The sequence below is a fragment of the Medicago sativa genome, chromosome 4 (assembly GCF_051527215.1).
Source record: "Medicago sativa cultivar Bolivia chromosome 4, Bolivia_mono, whole genome shotgun sequence".
Lineage (NCBI taxonomy): Eukaryota > Viridiplantae > Streptophyta > Magnoliopsida > Fabales > Fabaceae > Medicago > Medicago sativa.
The window spans coordinates 82,518,366-82,539,745 of NC_140752.1; the positions used below are offsets into that span (position 1 = coordinate 82,518,366).

The 21,380-nt window shown below is 34.5% G+C and overlaps 3 pseudogenes across 2 annotated transcripts; 2 read left to right on the forward strand and 1 right to left on the reverse strand.

Annotated features, from left to right (window-relative positions):
• Nucleotides 1–8,416: 8,416 nt before the first annotated feature.
• Nucleotides 8,417–9,427, forward strand: LOC146932718 (vacuolar iron transporter homolog 4 pseudogene; annotated as a pseudogene). Its single transcript, XR_015007217.1, has one exon. The product of XR_015007217.1 is annotated as a vacuolar iron transporter homolog 4 pseudogene (transcript).
• A 3,244-nt stretch (nucleotides 9,428–12,671) lies between these two features.
• LOC146932719 (vacuolar iron transporter homolog 4 pseudogene) lies at nucleotides 12,672–13,601 on the forward strand (annotated as a pseudogene). The gene has a single exon (XR_015008400.1). The product of XR_015008400.1 is annotated as a vacuolar iron transporter homolog 4 pseudogene (transcript).
• A 1,918-nt stretch (nucleotides 13,602–15,519) lies between these two features.
• On the reverse strand, nucleotides 15,520–16,306 carry LOC146932720 (vacuolar iron transporter homolog 4 pseudogene; annotated as a pseudogene).
• Between the last annotated feature and the right edge of the window lie 5,074 nt (nucleotides 16,307–21,380).

The following is a 21,380-nucleotide window of genomic DNA, read 5'->3' on the forward strand; positions in this document are numbered from 1 at the left end:
GTTTCATTTCTTCAACGTTTGGATTAGCATCCAACATGTGTTGAGTGCTTCGAAGAATACAGAACATGGCGTTGCCATGATTCCAGAGTCTAAGTTTAAAAGCAAACTTAGAAATGTCTTGGAAATTGTTCCAATCTTATTTGGATTTAAATAAAATTTAAATTCGATACAAGAAAATAAGAAAGGAATTTCGATGATTGAAAAGAAATTGTCGTTCGAAATAGAAAATGGTCCACAAATTGTTATAAAAACATTATAGACCAAGATATTCGATAAGGCTGAAATAAAATAAAAGTCTTAGAGAATAAAATGGAAACAGAACTAAATCTCAAATGATGAGATGAGTTTCTCAATTTGGCTTTTGTATTCAGCCAATTGGGTATCGAGAGCATGGTTGTCATTTGCAAGTTGAGCAATGGTAGACTCTAGTTCCTTGGAGAGCTTGAATTTGTTAACAGCTTCATTGGCTTCTCGATTTCTGGCTTCATCCTTAGCCAAAATTTCAGCTTTCTGAGCTTCCAGTTCTTTAATCTTGGCATCGATGTCAACCACTTGCTGCTTCGCATTGTTTCTCTCTTGTTGAAGAATTCTAAATTTCTCTTGGAAGGATGACAGTTCGATCACAATTTGATCATGATGCGCTTTCTTCTCTGCCATTTGAGCTTGACCAGTTTTCCTCTTCTGGAAATTTTGATTAGCACTCTCCAACATTGGTTCAAGATAATTAAACAGGTTTCGAAACTTCCAACCAGTTGGGAGAGCACCAAGTTTTTCAAATAAACTCTTGATTTCAGCAAGAGCTCCAGCATCTTTTTCAATCAACTCTAGCAAGTTGGCTTCGATGATCTTCTTTTGAAATTCTGCTAGCAGGTTGTTCTTTGAAGTCTCAGAGGGATTTCCCTTGGATGAATCAGAAGTTTGGCCAGTGCTAGTTGAGAAAAGAGTATTACTCTTAGCTATCAAGGCAAAGGCATTGAAAGGATCATCTTTGGCCAATCGATCGATTTCTTCCAGATCGATCATAGGGGCATCTTGTTGAGCAATCATCTCTGCATCACCAGGAGCATCTTGTTGAGTAGTTATGTTTGTATCTTCAGTAGCAAAGTTCGATACATTATCTCCAAGGGTGGGTGCAGAATGAGATTGGTCATTGTTAAGTGATTCATCATTTACCAAGTCATCAGTGGGTGTTTCTGCCTGTTGTTGTTGAGGATGATCCACTTTAAGACCTTCTGGACTGCTAGCATCATCATGCTCATCCTCTTTGTCTTCAGCAATTGGTGAAGTGGTCTTCGAAGAAGGAAGAACTTGCCCATGTTGTGATGGATTAGTTTGGTCTTGTTCGATACCCTAAAAAGAATAAGATAAATGCTTAAAAAACAAGACATTTAGAGATATTTCGTATAAAATATGGTTTCGATAAAATACCTTCGAACCATTATCACCAACATGTGAATGAGCACTAGAATGAGAAGTCTTTCGACGACGTTTGAATGGTTTAGATGGTGAGATGGGGGGAGAACTTTCAGAAGCTTCCACTTCGACTTCCTTTTCTTGGACAAGTGATATTTGTTCTTGTTTTCTTTTCCTTCTTCCTTCAGTATGGACTTTGGGAAGTGTTACTTTGGAAGCTTCGATCTGTTCTTTAGTTATCTCCACCTCACTATCATCATCAGAGAGATCGACAGTTGCTTGTTCTTTCTTGCTCTTCGATCTAGAATGTCCTTTTGATGAAGTTGTTTTCACTTTGGATTCCTTTGATTTAGGAGGTTCCTTCGATGCAGCCTCAGATTTCTTCGATTCAACTTCTTTAGTTTGGGAAGCTTTCTTTTTCTTCTTGTCAGACTTGCTTTTCGAAGTGTTCTGGGCGCTGGCATCATCGAGCTTTGCTTCTCCTGGAGTTAAAGGCAAAGCTGAAATATGTGATTATACAGATAAGTACTATTTCTTTTAACAATAGTATTAATGTGTTTTAGCGAAAGAAAAAATCATACCCATGATACTGGGAGTTTCGATTCGAACTTGGGATAATTCATAGCCAAGTTCACCATTATATTGGTATAAATTGCATTTAGCATAGGTTACTAAATTATTTTGTGGGAATTTGAAATTATAAAGTAACCATTTTGGGTATGGTGGCCTGAAGGCCAAAGCAAGATTACAAGATGGAAGTCTTGCTAGTCTCATTTTCTTTTCTAAAACATAAAGATATTTATTGGGTGTTCCAGGGGGAAAAATTGTTTCTGAAATTTTCTCTCGAACTTTATCTCTCAGAGTTTGAGCAGCATAATATACTGTCCTCTTTGGATGTAAAGGGTCATATGTTGTTTGATAATATCTTTGAAATTGCTGAATTTCTTTAATGTGCGTACCTCTAGTCTTCTTGTCTTTGTTCTGCAAAGTGTGAAAAGTACTGGTCAGTTGAGGCAGCAATTCATCGGGATTCCCTCGATTGGATTGGCGCATGTAATAATTTTGCCACCATCGAAAGAATGCTTCAGAGCATGCAAATGATGTTGAGAAATATGTAGGCTCGAACACAGTTGTTCTCTTGGCTTGAATTATGGATTTCCACACAGGTTCGATCAGAGGAATTCTCCATTCACTTATACTTTTGAACAAGGAGCTGGGTTTTGATTGAACCATACCAAACTGTCTAGCTACATGGTTAGGTTGATAACCATATACTCCATAAGGGCTACCAGGTGTAAGTCTGCTAGATAGATAGGTAGGGGTCAAATAAGCTTCCCATATAGCATTGATTTCTGTTTTATTGGCTTTTTTCGAAGTAGTGGGAAAGTCCTCTTTGAACCAGTTAGGTCCATATTTCCTAGTGGTAAATGGTGCCATCATAGGGGTGAAAATGGGACAATCAAGCAGGGTTGTATAAGCATTTTCAAAAAGTTGTTGTGAAGACTTGTTCCCATCGGGGTGAAACATAGCTAAGCCTATACCTTCAGTGGTCTTGTCTGAGTATGCTGATGTGTAAGAGGAAGGTAGGATCGAAGCAAGTTTTGATCCAAAAATGGCTAAAAGCCATAGTTGAAACAACCATATGGGTCCTGATACAACTAAATTTCCACCAGTTTGGGGATAATCTCTAAGATTATTAGTTGTTTGGTTAAGGGTTTCATATAAAGAACCTAGAATCAGTTTGCTTAAACAGATATCTGTTCCTTCATGCAACTGACTAGCTAGACACATGAATTTCTTAGGGACTTGTACTGACCTCGAGCAAAAAACATGCATAGATAACCAGTAGGTCAAAAAAGCTACATGTTCATCTGCAGATACTTCAGCACATTCGGTATCATGGTTGTTAGCTATAAATAAACCATAGGCAGGGCTATCGAAATTTACTGAGTATTGAGAAGTGGTAACATCTGGATTAAAGGTGTATCCAGTTGGTTTTAAGCTAGTAAGACCAGCCACATCTAAAAGGGTAGGAGTGAGCATTCCACATTTCAAGTGAAGGCTGTTGTTCGATGGGTTCCAAAAATGTAAAGCAGCAAATATCAATTCATTATGGTATTTTGGACCATATCGAGATATTTGGATGAGATCAAAAATCCCTTTCTCCTTCCAGAACTGTCCCTTTTGTTTTTGAACTTTGTCTAACCAAGCAATATATTCTGGATAAGTTTTTGGTTCAGTCCTAATTTTGGATTTTACAAAACTTAGGTCAAAAGGACCTTTTGTGAAAATTAAAGGAGGTTGAGTTTCAATGCATGGGAAAAGAGAATTAATCTCTGGAGTTTCAGGTTCTAGAGAAATGGGGCCTAAAAATGCATGTGGAGTATCAGTACAAGGGATGATTACCTGGGTTTTCCAGATAGCTTTTTCAGCTTCATTGATCTCTGGTTCGTTCATAAAAGCAGGAGCAGCACTGGCGATTTCTTTAGTAAAATCAATGGGTTCTTCGCGATTCACATGAGAAGTTCCTGCTGCGTTCGTCATTGTTTAAGTATTTTTGTGAGAATTTGATGAATAGTTCGTGTGTAAAGATAGGAGTTGCAGAAAATTTAAAGTTTTTTCTTCGAGAGAACTTTTGGCGGAGAAGAGGAACAGTGAAAGTGAAAAGAGTAAAGGTGAGTTTGCTTTTATATGGACCTTTGATCATGACACATGTCAAGATCTTATTTTAACAGTTTTACCATTAAAGTGTTGTCTTTTCCAATGATAGAGAACGTGGCCCACTAACTAAGATTGTGGGGTCAGTATTTAAAGGAAATTTGAATTAGTTTTGAATTAAATACTGACATCATTCATTTCGATGGAGAATGTTAGTTTTTTTTCAAAAACGTCTTTTTCTCCTTCGGTGAAATCGAAAATGGCGTTTCTGGGGGGCAATTTGTTAGCCAATATATTTTACTAGCTGTAATAAATGTGGTCAAAGTATAGTTGACCTAGATTTAAAGAAGATTCGAACAGAGTGTTGTGTTGAAAGCAAATATGGGTTCGAAGATGCTAGAAGACTTCGATAAAGCAGTTTTCGAAGGTGGTTATCAACAGTTATTCTTTAAGTCAGTTTTTATTTTAAGTTTGTTTTCAAATAAGTAAAACTGTCGACTTGTGGCAGTTGTAGTTTGAATTTCAAAGAAGTGTAGTTATTTTTAGACTTAGTATAAATAGTAGTTTTTCATAGGAAAAACAGGTCACAATTCCGTCATACAAACTTATACTCAAAGTATCCGTATGGAAGCGAGAAACGAGTCACAAGTTGCAATGTATGAATCTGTGTACCAACCTTTGTTTAATCAATGCAATTTACCCTTTGTTCTTTAAGTGTTCTTGCACTTTACTTTATTAAGTTCGATTGAGTTCAAGTGGATTGAATTCGATTGTTTTTATCATATTTCTTATATTTTTGGCATCAAAAACGCAGAATTTCTAACAACAAGAACAAACACAATATGTCCTAAGATTTACTGGTTGATCTTGCAAGTTACCATTTGTAAACCAGCGGTTGTTTACGAAAATCCAACGTAAACAGAATCATGCTTTCTTACTTTTATCATAGCATGTTCTATCACTTGTGACTTGTTATTACCCATTGAACCTATTTCTTGGGATCTCCAGTCATGTAGGTCGGGTTACCATCACTTGTGACCTTTGGGCATTAGTCCCATCCTATTGGATGTGTTTAGGACTTTCTTTTTAGTAATTCCTTTCGTCAAAGGATTGACTAATTCTTTATCAGTACGTACATGATCTAGTTTAACCGTTCCTTTTGAGAGTAGCTAGCTCTCTATTTCTCTATGTGTTCGTGCCTTAATAATCGCCTCTTACCATTGTGGTAACGATTCTCAATTTTGTAATAGCTGCAGACTATCACAATAAATTAACACTTCTGGAAACGGTTTTATCCACTAAGGGAGTTCAACTAGCAAGTATCTTATCAACTTGCTTCTTCACTAGTTTTCTCTAGTGTTCTCATCTCAGATTCATTCCATAGTGGACTGAGTCAATATCATTTGTTTCAACAAATAACTCCTCTAGTGATGCTCAATATGCAAACACTAGTCGCTAAATATTCATCTGAAAGATGTTCTATTTTATATCTTGTATCATTTAAGTACAATAGGTTACTCCTCATGAAGTAATTCTAGAGTCATAGTCTTCTTAAGGCACCTCATGACTCTTTCTATAGCATGGCAATGCTTCTCATCCGTCTACTAGTAAACTTGCACAAGAGGTTTACGACATCGGCAATGTTGGGTCTAATACATTCAGTGACATACCTAAGTATTGCCAATGATGCTCGCATCAGTTTTTCTAACTCCATCTCAAGTGTTCTTACACTTGATCATAATATATGATTGCAAGTTTACGGTGAAATAATAATATTTCCTTAAGAACTTCTCAACTTTGTGAGATTTATCAAAAAAGTTCTCTTTTCTGATCTAGTAATCTTGAAACCAAGAATTACTTCAACTTTGTCTAGGTCTTTCGTATCAATTTTATTGATAAACAATGATTTCACATAATTCATAACATGAATCTTTAAATCAAATATGAGCAAGTCGTCTTTATAGAGACTTATGATCGTGCAAATATTATTTGTCACTTTCATTCACTTTATACTCATTCGATAGCATTAGAATGTCAAATATTTCATGTCATTCCTTAAGAGTTTATTTTAGACCATACAAATAATTATCTAACTTACAGACCTTGTTTTCTTGTCCATGAATCACAAAACTTTCAGGTTGTTTCATATAGATTTCTTCTTCTAGTTCAGCATAAAAAGAGGCAACTTTCACATCCATTTGGAGTACTATCGAGTTATGAACGGCGGCTAAAGGGACTAGTACTCTTATGGATATGATTTTCGTGACTGGTGAATGAATGTCGAAGAAGTCTATATTTTTCTCTCTGTCTAAAACCTTTGAGTACAAGGAGAGCCTTGTATTCATCAACCGTTCCATCAGGTTTTAGTTCCTTTTTCCAAAATCCAAATACAACCGATTGATTTTGCAACTATGAGACAAGTCAACCAAGTGTCATGTTTTGTTAGACTCTAGAAGATTCATTTCATCGTTTATTGCTTTTTTGCCATAATTCAGCATCCAATGAGGATATAACTTCTTTAAGGCTTAATGAATCTTCTTCCAATGTATAAACCAAGTTCATACTCTTTAGCATTTTTAGCTTTCCTACCTCCTTGAGGTTCTATAACATCTCGTATAAATATGATGAAAATATCATTTTATCATTTCTAATTTATGTGTCATCAAATTCACACATATCATAATTTATTATGTTTAGAGATTCAAATTCTCTAAATTCTGATTTATATGAACTTTTGGTTCATATATCTTGACTGCAATAAATAAAATTGTTCAATCATATAACTTTGGAATTAAATCCAAGTTACTCAAATTTAAAATTAAAAGCTTGTTCACGTGATAAATTTTGACATGTCAAATATTAAAATCACACATCTAATAAAATAGAAGGAGAATTTAATTTTTAACATACCATCAAAGTGCAGTCTTTTCCCACAAGAATGCATGGTGCACAAGTCTCTTTTTAAGTCTGAGTCAACTCAGTCTTATTCAATAGAAATCTGAAGTCCACTTTAATATGGTACCATTACCATTCTATTATGGTGCTAAGACCACTCAAATATGGTGTTTCCACCATTCTAACCTTTAAGTTCTCCAAACTATCAATATGGTACTATGACCACTCAAATATGGTGTTACCATCATTTCTCCTCAAATAAAATTATTGAATAATTTTTATATACCGTTAAGATCATTCTTGATTCCGACGGGACATTATTATTTCAAATAGGGACTATGATCTTAAAAGTACTCTTTATTCCGAAGGGACATATATTACCGAAGGGACTATGAACTTAAGACCATTCTTAATTCCGAAGGGACATTAAACCGAAAAGGGACTATGGTCTTAAGAACACTCTTAATTCCGAAGGGACAGAAAGGAGTAGAAAAAGGAGAAAGACTTGTTAAACAAGTCGAAGGAGGGAGAAGAGATGAAAGACTCGTCAACACAAGTCAAAAAAGGGAGAAGAGAGAAAGAGTTCCCGACAACTCAATGAAACTTTTTGGTGTGTGGAATGCACTGTGTGAGCTCTCTATTTATAGAGAAAATTCACAACTAATAAGTGAGAAACTTTGGGAACAAGTAATATGAGAAACTTTGGGAATAAGTAACATATTACTTTGCGATTAAGTAATTCACATATTAGATCTAGTACAAAAATATCTTAGTTGAGTACTAAAATATATTAAATTTAGTACAAAAATATATTATATTATGTACCAAAATATTTTAGCAAAACTTGGGGACTAAGAAAGCACTTTCTAATAATGATTAAATTAATTATTTATAAATTAATTATTTAATTTATCATTTCCAAATAATAAAATATATATCAATATATATTTTTTTCTTTAGTGCTTATGTACCCCGATTAATTAGAGGTACACCCCCACTATATAAACACTACTAATGTGTGTGTTCCATCCGATGTGGGACTTCCACTTTTTTCAATTCACACAACACTAGTTCTACCCAACATGGGAATTTGTGTTTAGTCTTTTTACTCAATTTCCACACATGTTCCAACACTATAGAATGTACATTTCTGAACTAAACCAAAAAAAAAGTTGAATGATATATATGTAACATTAATTAAGGTGGAATATGTGAGACCTAGATCCACTGTTAGGTAATGAATTTTTAATCGCGTGCCAAAATTATTAGAACTTAATTAAGAAAATTGTCACCAAGTTGTAGATAGTGCCCTCCTCACTACCTTCTCTCCTTTATCAATATTAATTTATGTGACAATATACACCGGTCACTAAACCTAAAGTTGAATAATCATATCCCCTCTAGCTATAAATACAGTTTATTAGAAGCATGAGTTCTCCACAAGCTCTTAATATCTTATTCCAATTTCCTCTTTCTTTCTATTTCAACACTTGATTTATAATTGTACCCTAATTTGTCCTTCATGGCCTCACAACTTGGAGCAAAAACTAATGGAACCTCACCAAACAATTTTGAGGTTGAGATCCCTATCCATGCCAATAGTACTCTCAAAGTTGAAAAAGAGAGCAACAGCATTGATTACTTTCAAAGGGCACAATGGCTTAGAGCAGCAATGTTAGGAGCCAATGATGGACTAATCACTGTTGCCTCATTGATGATCGGCGTTGGAGCTATTAAAGAAGACATCAAAGTAATGCTCCTTGCTGGTTTCGCTGGTTTAGTAGCCGGTGCTTGTAGCATGGCAATTGGTGAGTTTGTTTCTGTTTATACTCAATATGACATTGAGATAGCTCAGATAAAAAGAGAAAGAGAAGCTAATAATAATAACAATGATGATGAAAGTACTGAAAAGGAGAAATTGCCAAATCCATTTCAAGCAGCCCTAGCATCAGCACTGGCATTTTCGGTCGGTGCAGTGATGCCATTGCTAGCAGCTGCATTTATAAAGAATCACAAAATCAGAATGGGAGTTGTTGCTGCTGTGGTTAGCTTTGCATTGTTGGTGTTTGGAGGAGTTGGAGCATTGGTTGGAAAAACTCCTTTGATGAGGTCTTGTGTTAGAGTTCTTATTGGAGGTTGGATGGCTATGGCCATTACTTTTGGTTTCACCAAATTGATTGGCACTACTGGACTTTGATCACTTTTTTTTTTTGGTCCAATGGACTTTGATCACTTTAATAGTGTTATCGTTTTATTTCATGATAAATGTTAGTCCTTAGTTGTTATTGTTGTTTGTCGGAAAATTGAACTTGTAATATTACTCCTTCAAACCACCAAATAACCTTATTCTGGCACTTGTAATATTATTGATTAGTACGGTTTTTGTTTTTCTTTACTGAGTTTATAATTTATGTTTGTCGTGGCTACTTTGTGCTATATTATATCCAAGGTTTTTATGTTATCTTTATCTCTTCATGTCTGTTTGTTTATACCTTATCTCTTTCATGTTCCGAGTAAAACTGTAAAGAAATGTTCTATTTACTTTATTATCAAGTAAAAAAAAGTAGTGTTTGTGCATGAGAATTAAAATTTGAACCGGTATGAACCATCCTGTATATATGTACGCAACCTATAACAAGCTTGAGAACTAGATTAATTAAGTAAGTCACCAGACATGAGGCTTAAAGGGATATAAATAACACCCTTGGGATCCTTTCCATGTCATGACCTAATCAGATGTTAAACCTTAATTATCGATATTGTACTCCCTCCAAATACAACTATGGATCACATAAACGTGGATATGCCCTAAAAATTGCACAAAACACATATGACTACTATGCACCCTCTAGAAATAGAAGCTCACAATCTTTGTCATTGGGACTGAAACTGTTTGTTTGTTGGAGAAAAACAAGTATGAGGGATTATTATTTTTTGATAAAATGTATGAGGAAATTTTGAGGTAGACATATCTATTTTTATTTTTGTCAATCACACTATCACATATTTCACTATCTCAAACTTCACAACAAGAAAGACAATAGAATTTTACTTCAATATTGATCATCATTCGAGTTTTAAATAACAGCTTTGCTATAGTACGAAAACAAAAAGACAAGAAATGCAAGAATTACGCTTATTTTTTCAAAAAAAAAAAAAAGAATTACACTTGTAAAAATCATAAAGATATCCTTCAAAATTTTTCAAAAAAAAAAAAAGAATTACACTTGTAAAAATCATAAAGATATCCTTCAAAAAAAAAATTCATAAAGATAAAATAGTGAGACGTGGTAGCATACATGCAACCCTTCAAAATAAGATATACGGCTAAGATTCTATTATTCTCTTTTGTCTTGCAATGACCCGTAAAGTTAAGTATTTCCGTTCAAATAATTGTCATAATCAACCATTATTAAAAGGTTTACAAAATAAAGAGTATTGCTATTTATCTAGAGAGTTTTTATCAAAAATTTTATCAAGAAGATGTCTCAATCAATTAAACTTGTCATTTGGCGGAAATCAAGGGAGGTAATGATGTGTAATTAAGGAAAGATGTTACTCCCTCCGTTTCAAAATGAGTGTCGTTTTAGGTGTTTACACACATATTAAGAAATGCAATGATTAAGAGAAAGAGAATGGTTATTTTACCAAATTATCCTTATTAACCATTGGTTAGTTTTAAAAGTAATACTTTGGAAGTAGTGTGCAGAGTATTAATTAGAGGGTACAATTGAAAAGAAAAAGTTATTATTGCATTGGAAACTGAAAGCGACACTCATTTTGAAACAATTTTTTTTGGCTAAAGCGACACTCATTTTGAAACGGAGGGAGTAGTAAATACACTGTCTTGACATTTCTTAATACATTTTGTCACTGTATCTATCATTTCCCCAAAATTAATGGTCTTCAACAAATTTTCCATCTTGCGAATATACTCATCTGAAATGAATTATAAGTAAATATCATCACATTTTCCTTCAAACAAAAAAAAAAAGTAAATATCATCACATTTAATCTATACAAATTCGGTATAAATTAAGTCTATTGCCTAAATTATTCTCCATTAATTTTTTTTTGAGAGAATTATTCTCCACTATTAGTAAATTGAGTCATTAGAAATATTTTAAAGATATAAACTTTCATCTTTCCAAACAAAGAAAGATATAAACTATCATTAAATAGAAGAAAAGTTGTCAAAATTTGCATTTCATTTTAAAAAATATGTACTATACTTTTGCTTATATTTTGTTATGGATAGAGTAGTTTGTATTAAGCAGTGCACTAACTGTGGCTTTCGTGTGGATACCACACTCCCTTCAATTTATTAATACCAGCTTTAATTTGGTTGCCACTATCCTATGGCGTGCACACTCTATCAAATATTTTTTATCCATTCTCTCAACATTTTTCCAAATATTTGACTCTGTTATCAAATTCCAAATGCCTCATGAGTCATGTTTCATGTTTGTACTCTGATATACTCCCACTATCTCGCATTCTTTTTTAGTGCTACCTCGGATTACTTTTTTCATATTAATCTTTTTTCATGTTTGTTCATAAAAAAAAGTGTACTTGGTCGATAGGGTCCAATTTTATTTATGGTTCAAGGTAATGCGTGAGTCATAAGAATATTACTAATTACATTCATTTCAGAGATAAAAATTTGAGTAATTTTTTTTTTTTTTAATTTTAATATACTAAAAGTAAACAAAAACTGAGACGAGGAATATGAAAATCCGAATTCGAACCGAAGATTTCCATAAAATGTCTTCACAAGCAAACCATATACGGTAACAACTGGGACAATATAAAATACACTCTTATTGAAGCAAGAGTAATGTCCTTAGAGCATCTTTAATGAGGGTCCTTACTTAACAAGGACCACTCCCCGTTAAGGATCCTTCATTGGAGGAAGAATAAATGAGTCCCCGTTAAGGAACGGACAACTATATAAGAACCCACTCTCCTGAGTAACTATCGGGTCCCACGTTTAAAAAAGTAATAAAATGTGTACTACTTGGTCCCACTTGCATAAATGAGTAATAAAATGTGGACTATTTGGTCCCACTTGTAAAAAGGAGTAATATGTAAATTTTTTTTTTAATGAAGTAAAGATAGTGGGACATATTTAAGTATTTTTCATTGGAGTCCTTATTAGTGTATTACCATTGGAGTCATTGAGTCCTTAATAGATACTTTTATTAAAAAATTATAAATAAATGATGTGTCACGTGGAGTCCATTTAAGGAGTCATTGTTAGGGAACTACCATTGTAGATGCTCTTAGGAGTTCTACTATCATTCTAATGTTATATCACATGCCGCATTGCGGCTTTACTAAATATTTGGTTTGAGTTTATTTCGAAGCTTATACTACCAATTTCTGCTCTATTCATAATTATGTTTTTGTCCCTCTCGTTCCAATATTTCAAATATGCACGGAAACTATAAAACGTACGCTGAACATAAAAAGTTGACTTGAATAGATTACATTATGGTGGAATATATGATATTTGGATCCACTTTAGGGTTATGAATTTTTAAATGAAAACTCAAAACTATTAAATTGTCACCAACTTGTAGAGCTATTGCCATCCGCACTACCTCCTCTCCCTCCTTTATCAATAATAATTTATTTATGTGACAATACACACTATACCTAAAGTTGAATGATCATATCCCCTCTCTAGCTATAAATACAGTACATTATAAGCATGAGTTCTCCACAAGCACTTAATATCATATTCCAATTTCCTCTTTTTGTATTTCAACACTTAGGTTTATAATTGTACATTAATTTATCCTTCAATATGGCCTCCCACCTTGGAGCAAGAACTAATGGAATCTCACCCAGCAATTTTGAGATTGAGATTCCAATTCATGTCAATACTAGTACTCTCAGAATTGAAAAAGAGAGCAACAACATTGATTACTTTCAAAGGGCACAATGGCTTAGAGCAGCCATGTTAGGAGCCAATGATGGACTAATCACTGTTGCGTCGTTGATGATTGGTGTTGGAGCTATAAAAGAAGACATCAAAGTAATGCTCCTAGCTGGTTTTGCTGGCTTAGTAGCAGGAGCTTGTAGCATGGCAATTGGTGAGTTTGTTTCTGTTTATACTCAATATGACATTGAGATAGCTCAGATAAAAAGAGAAAGAGAAGCTAATAATAATGACAATGACGATGAAAGTACTGAAAAGGAGAAATTGCCAAATCCATTTCAAGCAGCCCTAGCATCAGCACTGGCATTTTCTGTCGGTGCTGTGATGCCATTGCTAGCAGCTGCATTTATAAAGAATCACAAAACCAGAATGGGAGTTGTTGCTGCTGTGGTTAGCTTTGCATTGTTGGTGTTTGGAGGAGTGGGTGCATTGGTTGGAAAAACTCCTATGATGAAGTCTTGTGTTAGAGTGCTTATTGGAGGTTGGATGGCTATGGTCATTACTTTTGGTTTCACCAAATTGATTGGCACTACTGGACTTTGACTTTAATTAATTAATTTTATCATTTTACTACTTTTGTTATGAAGTTATATGATCATTCTGTTTCAGGCATATATGCTTTCACAGCCGAAATTGTTCTATGTCAACCATAGATATTAAAAAATGATTTAGGATTACAATTTTCACGAAATTAAGAGTAACCTTAATTTTTATCATTTTCCCAATCTTTTGTCATGAACAAAATAGTTATAAAAGTGAACAAGAAATTGTTCTCGATTACTCACGAAGAGCAACCCAAATTTTAATCGAGTGAATAGGCAAAAACAAAAAAAACCCCTCAAATTTTAATCGAGTGACATGGCATAAGGTTCATTTCATGTGGAGGTGCCATGTGTGCAGTTAACTGTCACGTCATATGGTTTAACAACCAAAACAAACAGAGGGGGGTAATTGACTAAAGTTTGACAATTTTAGTTTTTTTTTTTTTTTTTGCTTATTCACTCAATTTTAATCATTTCCTCTCTCAACCTCACTCAATGATGATCACTACGACGATGTGTTTACGATATAGGTCCGGACTAGAGGTGAACCCCCTTATTTTTAGTAAATTTTTATAAAATATTATTTTTATTCTCCATTTCTTACAATTATGTAATTTTTTCTTTTTAAAAATGATAAATGTCTACATTTAAAAAATTTAAAAGATGTTCATATTTGATACATCCATTAATTTTTTTTCCGGTTATTGAAGAAATCTAGTGTACATTTGGTTCTGCGATATCATAATTTTTTTTTTTTGAAGAAGTTAAAATGGAATACATTACCACAATTAATTAATTTTTTTTACCTAGCACAAGGTACAAGGTGTGCCAAGGTATCATAAATTGGCTTTGAGTGACATGATTTTGTAAAGGAAAATTCTGTTTAGAACGACAATAAACACGCACGAGAAGCAAGAAATCATTCACCACCCTTGGTTTTTTATTCTTTCCCTTAACCAATTGAATTGTCTCTCCCATGTTTTGCTCTCCACACATGATTTCCTCTATTTCCGCTCGTTGACTTTCGTCTTGTGCTATATAGCACCCAATTTTGTAAAATTAATTATGACTAAACATGAGTTGAGGGTACTCACCAAAAAAAAAAACATGAGTTGAGGGTGAAGTAATTCATATTTGGATACATTCATGTTAAAGTGAGTTGAAATTTAAATTTATAATTGTGTAAAAATCAATTCTAGCAATCAAAAGTTAGCTTCAAGTAGAATCAATACTTGAGGCAAAGTCAATTCAACTCAAAAGCAGCCAAACATATAAAAATTAATTCACACACCTCCACAATTAATTTTGACCAATCTAAAAGTGGAACCAAACAGACACCTAGAATTTTTTTAGATTATGTTGTATTTAATTTAACCTAAATTATTTTTATTTTATTGTTGGAGTAATAATTTATTTTTATGATATTGTTTAGTTGGAGCTGTTGTTAATCTGTGGTTAGTTGTCTGCTTTTATTGTTTTCGTGAGATGAGAATAACGGTTTTTTATTGACGGTAAAACTTGCCGAAGATAGGTGGATGTTTCAAGTTTCAACCCACTAATTAAGTTGTGTTGGCCCGTTTTGTCATTCTAATTCTTGTATGGGAAAAAACTCCATGCAGAAACATCATATTATGGCATATAAAGCTCAATTTCTACAGCAAAGAATCTTTATCAACATACATATATGCTGAAGGTAATTTCAAGCATACATGCATGAAAGACAAAATCTAATTCTCAAGATGTATAGGTTGCGTACACGATGGTTTATACCGGTTCATATAGTAATTCTTATGCACAAACACTACTTTTTTTACTCGATAAATACCACTCTTTAGACCTAGATATAAAATTTTGTATATGAAACTAATTGCATACCACGAACTAAAATATTGTTAAGTAAATAGTACATTTCTTTACAGTTTTACTAGTAACATGAAAGAGATAAGTATAAACAAACAAACATGAAGAGATAAAGATAACATAAAAACCTTCTTCTTCTTCAAATAAAAAAGTTAACATAAAAACCTTGGATATAATATTGCACAAAGTAACCACGACAAACACAAATTAAATCCAGTAAAGATAAACAAACACAGTACTAATCAATAATATTACAGGGGCCGGTGTAACTAGGCTTTTTGGTGGTTTGAGTCATAAGAAGGTCGCGAGTTCAATTTTCCCACAAACAAAAATAGCAACTAAGGACTAACATTTATCACGAAATAAAACGATAACATTATTAAAGTGATCAAAGTCCAGTAGTGCCAATCAATTTGGTGAAACCAAAAGTAATGGCCATAGCCATCCAACCTCCAATAAGAACTCTAACACAAGACCTCATCAAAGGAGTTTTTCCAACCAATGCTCCAACTCCTCCAAACACCAACAATGCAAAGCTAACCACAGCAGCAACAACTCCCATTCTGGTTTTGTGATTCTTTATAAATGCAGCTGCTAGCAATGGCATCACTGGACCGACCGAAAATGCCAGTGCTGATGCTAGGGCTGCTTGAAATGGATTTGGCAATTTCTCCCTTTCACTACTTTCATCATCATTGTTATTATTATTAGCTTCTCTTTCTCTTTTTATCTGAGCTATCTCAATGTCATATTGAGTATAAACAGAGACAAATTCTCCAATTGCCATGCTACAAGCACCAGCAATCAAACCAGCAAAACCAGCAAGGAGCATTACTTTGATGTCTTCTTTAATAGCTCCAACCCCGATCATCAATGAGGCAACAGTGATTAGTCCATCATTGGCTCCTAACATGGCTGCTCTAAGCCATTGTGCCCTTTGAAAGTAATCAATATTGTTGCTCTCTTCTTCAACTTTGAGGAGTACTATTGGCATGTATAGGGATCTCAACCTCAAAATTATTTGGTGAGATTCCATTAGTTTTTGTTCCAAGTTGTGAGGCCATGAAGGACAAATTAGAGTACAATTATAAATCAAGTGTTGAAATAGAAAGAAGAAGAAATTAGGATAAGATATTAAGAGCTTGTGGAGAACTCATGCTTCTAATGAACTGTATTTATAGCTAGAGAGGGGTATGATTAATCAACTTTGGTTATAGTGTATATTAATTGTCACTTAAATTAATATTGATATAAAGGAGAGGAGGTGGTGAGGAGAGCACTATCTACAAGTTGGTGACAATTTTCTTAATTAACAGCTTTGGTTTATCATTTAAAAATTCATAACCCAAAAGTAGATCGAAATATCATATGTTCCTCTTAATGGAGTATAATCTATATCATCTAACTTTTTATGTTCAGGGTACGTTTAATAGTTTATGTGCATATTTGAATGATGGAAAAAAAATGAATATGAAAAGAGCACAAATAGGGGGCGTTTGTTTCAGTGACACACAAATTACTCCCTGGTATAACTTATCCGAGAATGAAAATATGATAATTTGATTCTTAGGTATTTTTTTATAAGTTACAAACTACAAAAAATAATAAAAACCATTGTACTCTTAGGCAAAATAATAATAACAATGTTACTTTAGAATCAGATCGACTTGCCATATTGTAACAATCTTCATTTGAAGATGCGCAACATGAAGTGGTAAACATTTGAGTGGTGGTATGGCAGCAGTGTTGTGAAAGTGACTCAAAATTGGAGTTTGGAGGCCAAAAATTGATGTTTGCTGAAAGTACAAATCGGGGCCCGAATGGCAAAAATCGGGGCCCGATTTTGGCTGTCTTTGGAAGCAGTTTGGTACTGGAAAAATCGGCGCCCGAATGGTAAAAATCGGGGCCCGATTTTGCGTGCTGTTATTTTTCAGAAACGTATTTTTTGGGCCAGATTTGGTACAATTTTGTGGGAGTTTCTTTTACTATAAATATAGGCATTGTATCAGTGTAAACCTTGAGATAGAGGGGGCTGAAACAAGGGTTTAGAAAGGCAACAACAAAACTAGGGTTTGTATAGAGTTTGTCTCTTTGGAACAAACACTAGGTTTTGAGGGTTGATTCACCTTGGGAAACACTATTAGGATTGAGTCTCTTGGTTACCGGAAGAGGCTGGGATTTGGGTAGAATTAGGCGGGAGACTTATTCTTGTAATCCATCTCTTTTGTAACGTTACTCATCATATAGTGGAACGGAGGGCTGTTCTCTCCCCCAGACTAGGTCAATTTGGACCGAACTGGGTAAACAGATTCTTTGTGTTCTCTCTTCTTCTTTTCTCTTGCTGTGTTGTTTTCTACTTTTGGCTTGTGATTATAACTGTTCTATTCACTTTGATTATTGGTTGTTTTATTATCCCTTGCTCCACACATCAAGTTGTTATTGGTGTGAGTTTTCTCATCGAAATCCGCAACAATTGGCGCCCACCGTGGGGCAAGGGTCAAAGGATAATCTAGTACCATGGGTTCGAAGTGGGATATTGAGAAGTTTACCGGAGATAACGATTTTGGGTTATGGAAGGTAAAGATGGAAGCGGTGTTAATACAGCAAAAGTGTGAGAAAGCTTTGAAGGGTGAAGGTGCGTTACCGGTAACCATGTCACGTGCGGAGAAGACCGAGATGGTGGACAAGGCCAGGAGTGCCATTGTCTTGTGCCTCGGAGATAAAGTTTTGAGAGAAGTAGCAAAGGAACCAACCGCGACATCAATGTGGGCAAAGTTGGAATCTTTGTATATGACAAAGTCTTTGGCTCATCGGCAATTCCTAAAGCAACAACTCTACTCATTCAAGATGGTGGAGTTAAAGGCCGTCATGGAGCTACTTGTGGAGTTCAACAAAATCATTGGTGATTTTGAGAACATTAAGGTGCGTCTTGAGGATGCGAGTGCTCTGATGGTGTGGTGTTGTTTGGAGGATGAAGGTGATGTTGGTCACCTTGGGATTGATGCCTAGTGGAGCGGTGTTCGTCTGGAGAGACGTTAAACACTCAACATCAGCCTGGAGAGGCGGTGGTAAGAATACTCATGATCAGTCTGGAGAGGCGGAGGCAACAATACTCATGATCTACCTATTGAGGTGGAGTTTCAAGGTTGAAGACATAATGGGATGTACGCATTTGCTAGTTGAGGTAAAGTACGCTCAGCTTGAGGTGGAGTTGAACACACCGGTAATGGTACGGCTATGGAGGACCTTGGGTGCTATGCTCTATGGTGAGCAAGGGATTTCTTCATAAGGTTGAAGAATGTACTGCACAGCTTGCGGGATTACCCTAAAAAAAGGCCAAGGGTGATTGGATGCAAGGAGACCTTCAAGGAAGCGGGAGATGTCCTGTGTTGAAGATGTCATGGTGAATGCTTGTGGGACTACCTAAAATACCTAGCGTAGTTAGACTGCAAGGACCTTCGAGAAGGCGGAAGACATTCCGAGGGCTGAAGGGATGGGAGGTGTATACTTGTGGATTACTCTAAAAGCCAAGGGTGATTGGGAACAAGTAGATCTTCAAGGAAGCGGGAAATGTCTCGTGTTGAAGAGGTTATGGTAAAGGCTTGTGGAACTACCTAAAATTCCTGGCGTAGTTAGACTGCAAGTATCTTTGAGAAGGCGGAAGACATTCCGATGGCTGAAGAGGTTAGGGTGTAAACTTGTGGAGCTACTTGGTGTAGTGGGAACAAGGGAAAGAGCAGTAAGGTGTTGATGTTAAATGGGCATCATCACTAATTTGGAGTCAAGGTGGAGATTGTTGTGAAAGTGACTCAAAATTGGAGTTTGGAGGCCAAAAATTGATGTTTGCTGAAAGTACAAATCGGGGCCCGAATGGCAAAAATCGGGGCCCGATTTTGGCTGTCTTTGGAAGCAGTTTGGTACTGGAAAAATCGGCGCCCGAATGGTAAAAATCGGGGCCCGATTTTGCGTGCTGTTATTTTTCAGAAACGTATTTTTTGGGCCAGATTTGGTACAATTTTATGGGAGTTTCTTTTACTATAAATATAGGCATTGTATCAGTGTAAACCTTGAGATAGAGGGGACTGAAACAAGGGTTTAGAAAGACAACAACAAAACTAGGGTTTGTATAGAGTTTGTCTCTTTGGAACAAACACTAGGTTTTGAGGGTTGATTCACCTTGGGAAACACTATTAGGATTTAGTCTCTTGGTTACGGGAAGAGGCTGGGATTTGGGTAGAATTAGGCGGGAGACTTATTCTTGTAATCCATCTCTTTTGCAACGTTACTCATCATATAGTGGAACTGAGGGCTGCTCTCTCCCCCAGACTAGGTCAATTTGGACCAAACTGGGTAAACAGATTCTTTGTGTTCTCTCTTCTTCTTTTCTCTTGCTGTGTTGTTTTCTACTTTTGGCTTGTGATTATAACTGTTCTATTCACTTTGATTATTGGTTGCTTTATTATCCCTTGCTCCACACATCAAGTTGTTATTGGTGTGAGTTTTCTCATCGAAATCCGCAACAAGCAGCATTGGCCATTGACATCTATATATATATATATATATATATATATATATATATATATATATATATATATAGAAGGGATCCATTGACTCCAAGAGTAAGTTTAATGAGTTACTCCAAATCTTATCCCTTCATTTAGTTTTAATCTAATGATTCAAATTAATTATTAATCATCTAAAGTGGACCTTAAATTATGTTCTCCCACACTATTTCTCTTCCATACCTTTGTTTGTTTTCTGCATTTGACAGAAAAATCCAATTCCTCCCATGCATTGATTCACTCCATTTCCATTCATGAGTTCTAGCAATGACCTTTAGTTTTCATTTGTTTTTTCTTCTAATTTCCCTGGAATTATTTAGAAACAAAAAAGGGGATCTTGAATTTAGACAAAATTCATGCTTCAGATTGTTTAACCTCCAATTCATGATTAAACCTCCATTTTCAAGAATAAATAAACTGATCATGGTGTTGTTCTTGTCTCTAATTTGATTGCACGTGTGTGATCTTTCTATCAAATTTTATACACCAAAGTTGAACGTTAAATTTGTAAACAGATCATCAAATAATTGTAGGGAAATAATGTTTGTGAGATTTAACTATTTTATTTTTCTTGATTGTTTTTTTGTCAAAAAAAAACACACACACACACACAAAATCTATAATCTAGAAATTCATAGAAGAAAATGGAACCCTGATTGTGGAAATTGGATAAGCAATTAATCCAATTTATGGGAAATAAAGAGAAGAATCGTTTAGGAAGGATATATAAAAAAGGGCCACATGGTTAGTAATTAAAACTATATTAACACCCGTAATTTTCACTTTTTAGTTATAACTTTGTTAAACGACACCTTCATAAAAGTAAGTTGGTGTCTTTTCGCAAATGCTCATAGAGTAACTTGATAAAAGACACCTTCATAAAATGTGTCTTCTATCATAACCCTATATATATATATATATATATATATATATATATATATATATATATGTTGGATAGTGGCAGTGCAGTGTTTTGGTTTCTTCCATGACAATTAGACAAGGATTTTTGCTCTCCACCCAACAATTTTTACTCGCACCCTGCAGCCATGCCGAAAATGCCCATGCGCTAGTTAACTTGCGCAAGTGTAAGTTTCTGCGCTAGTTAACTTCTGCAACGCAAGTTAAGTGGCGCAAGGAAACTTTTTCAAATTATTTTTATTAACTTATTTGAAATTATTTTGTTTATTTTAACTTTATTCAAATTATGTTATTTTCTTAACTTTATTAACTTTATTCAAAATTATTTTATTAACTTTATTTTGAAATTATTTTGTTTACATTAATCTAAATTATTTTCTTAATTTTATTCTAAATTATTGATTCAATATTATTCTTTAAATTAATACAAATATAAATAAAGGTAAATACAATACAAATATAAATAAAGGTAAATACAACAAATATAAAACAAAGGAACAAAATTGAGGCATAAATAATCTCTCATTTTATTAATAATTCATAAATTACATTACAATAATTCATATGATAAAAAGTAATCTACTTATT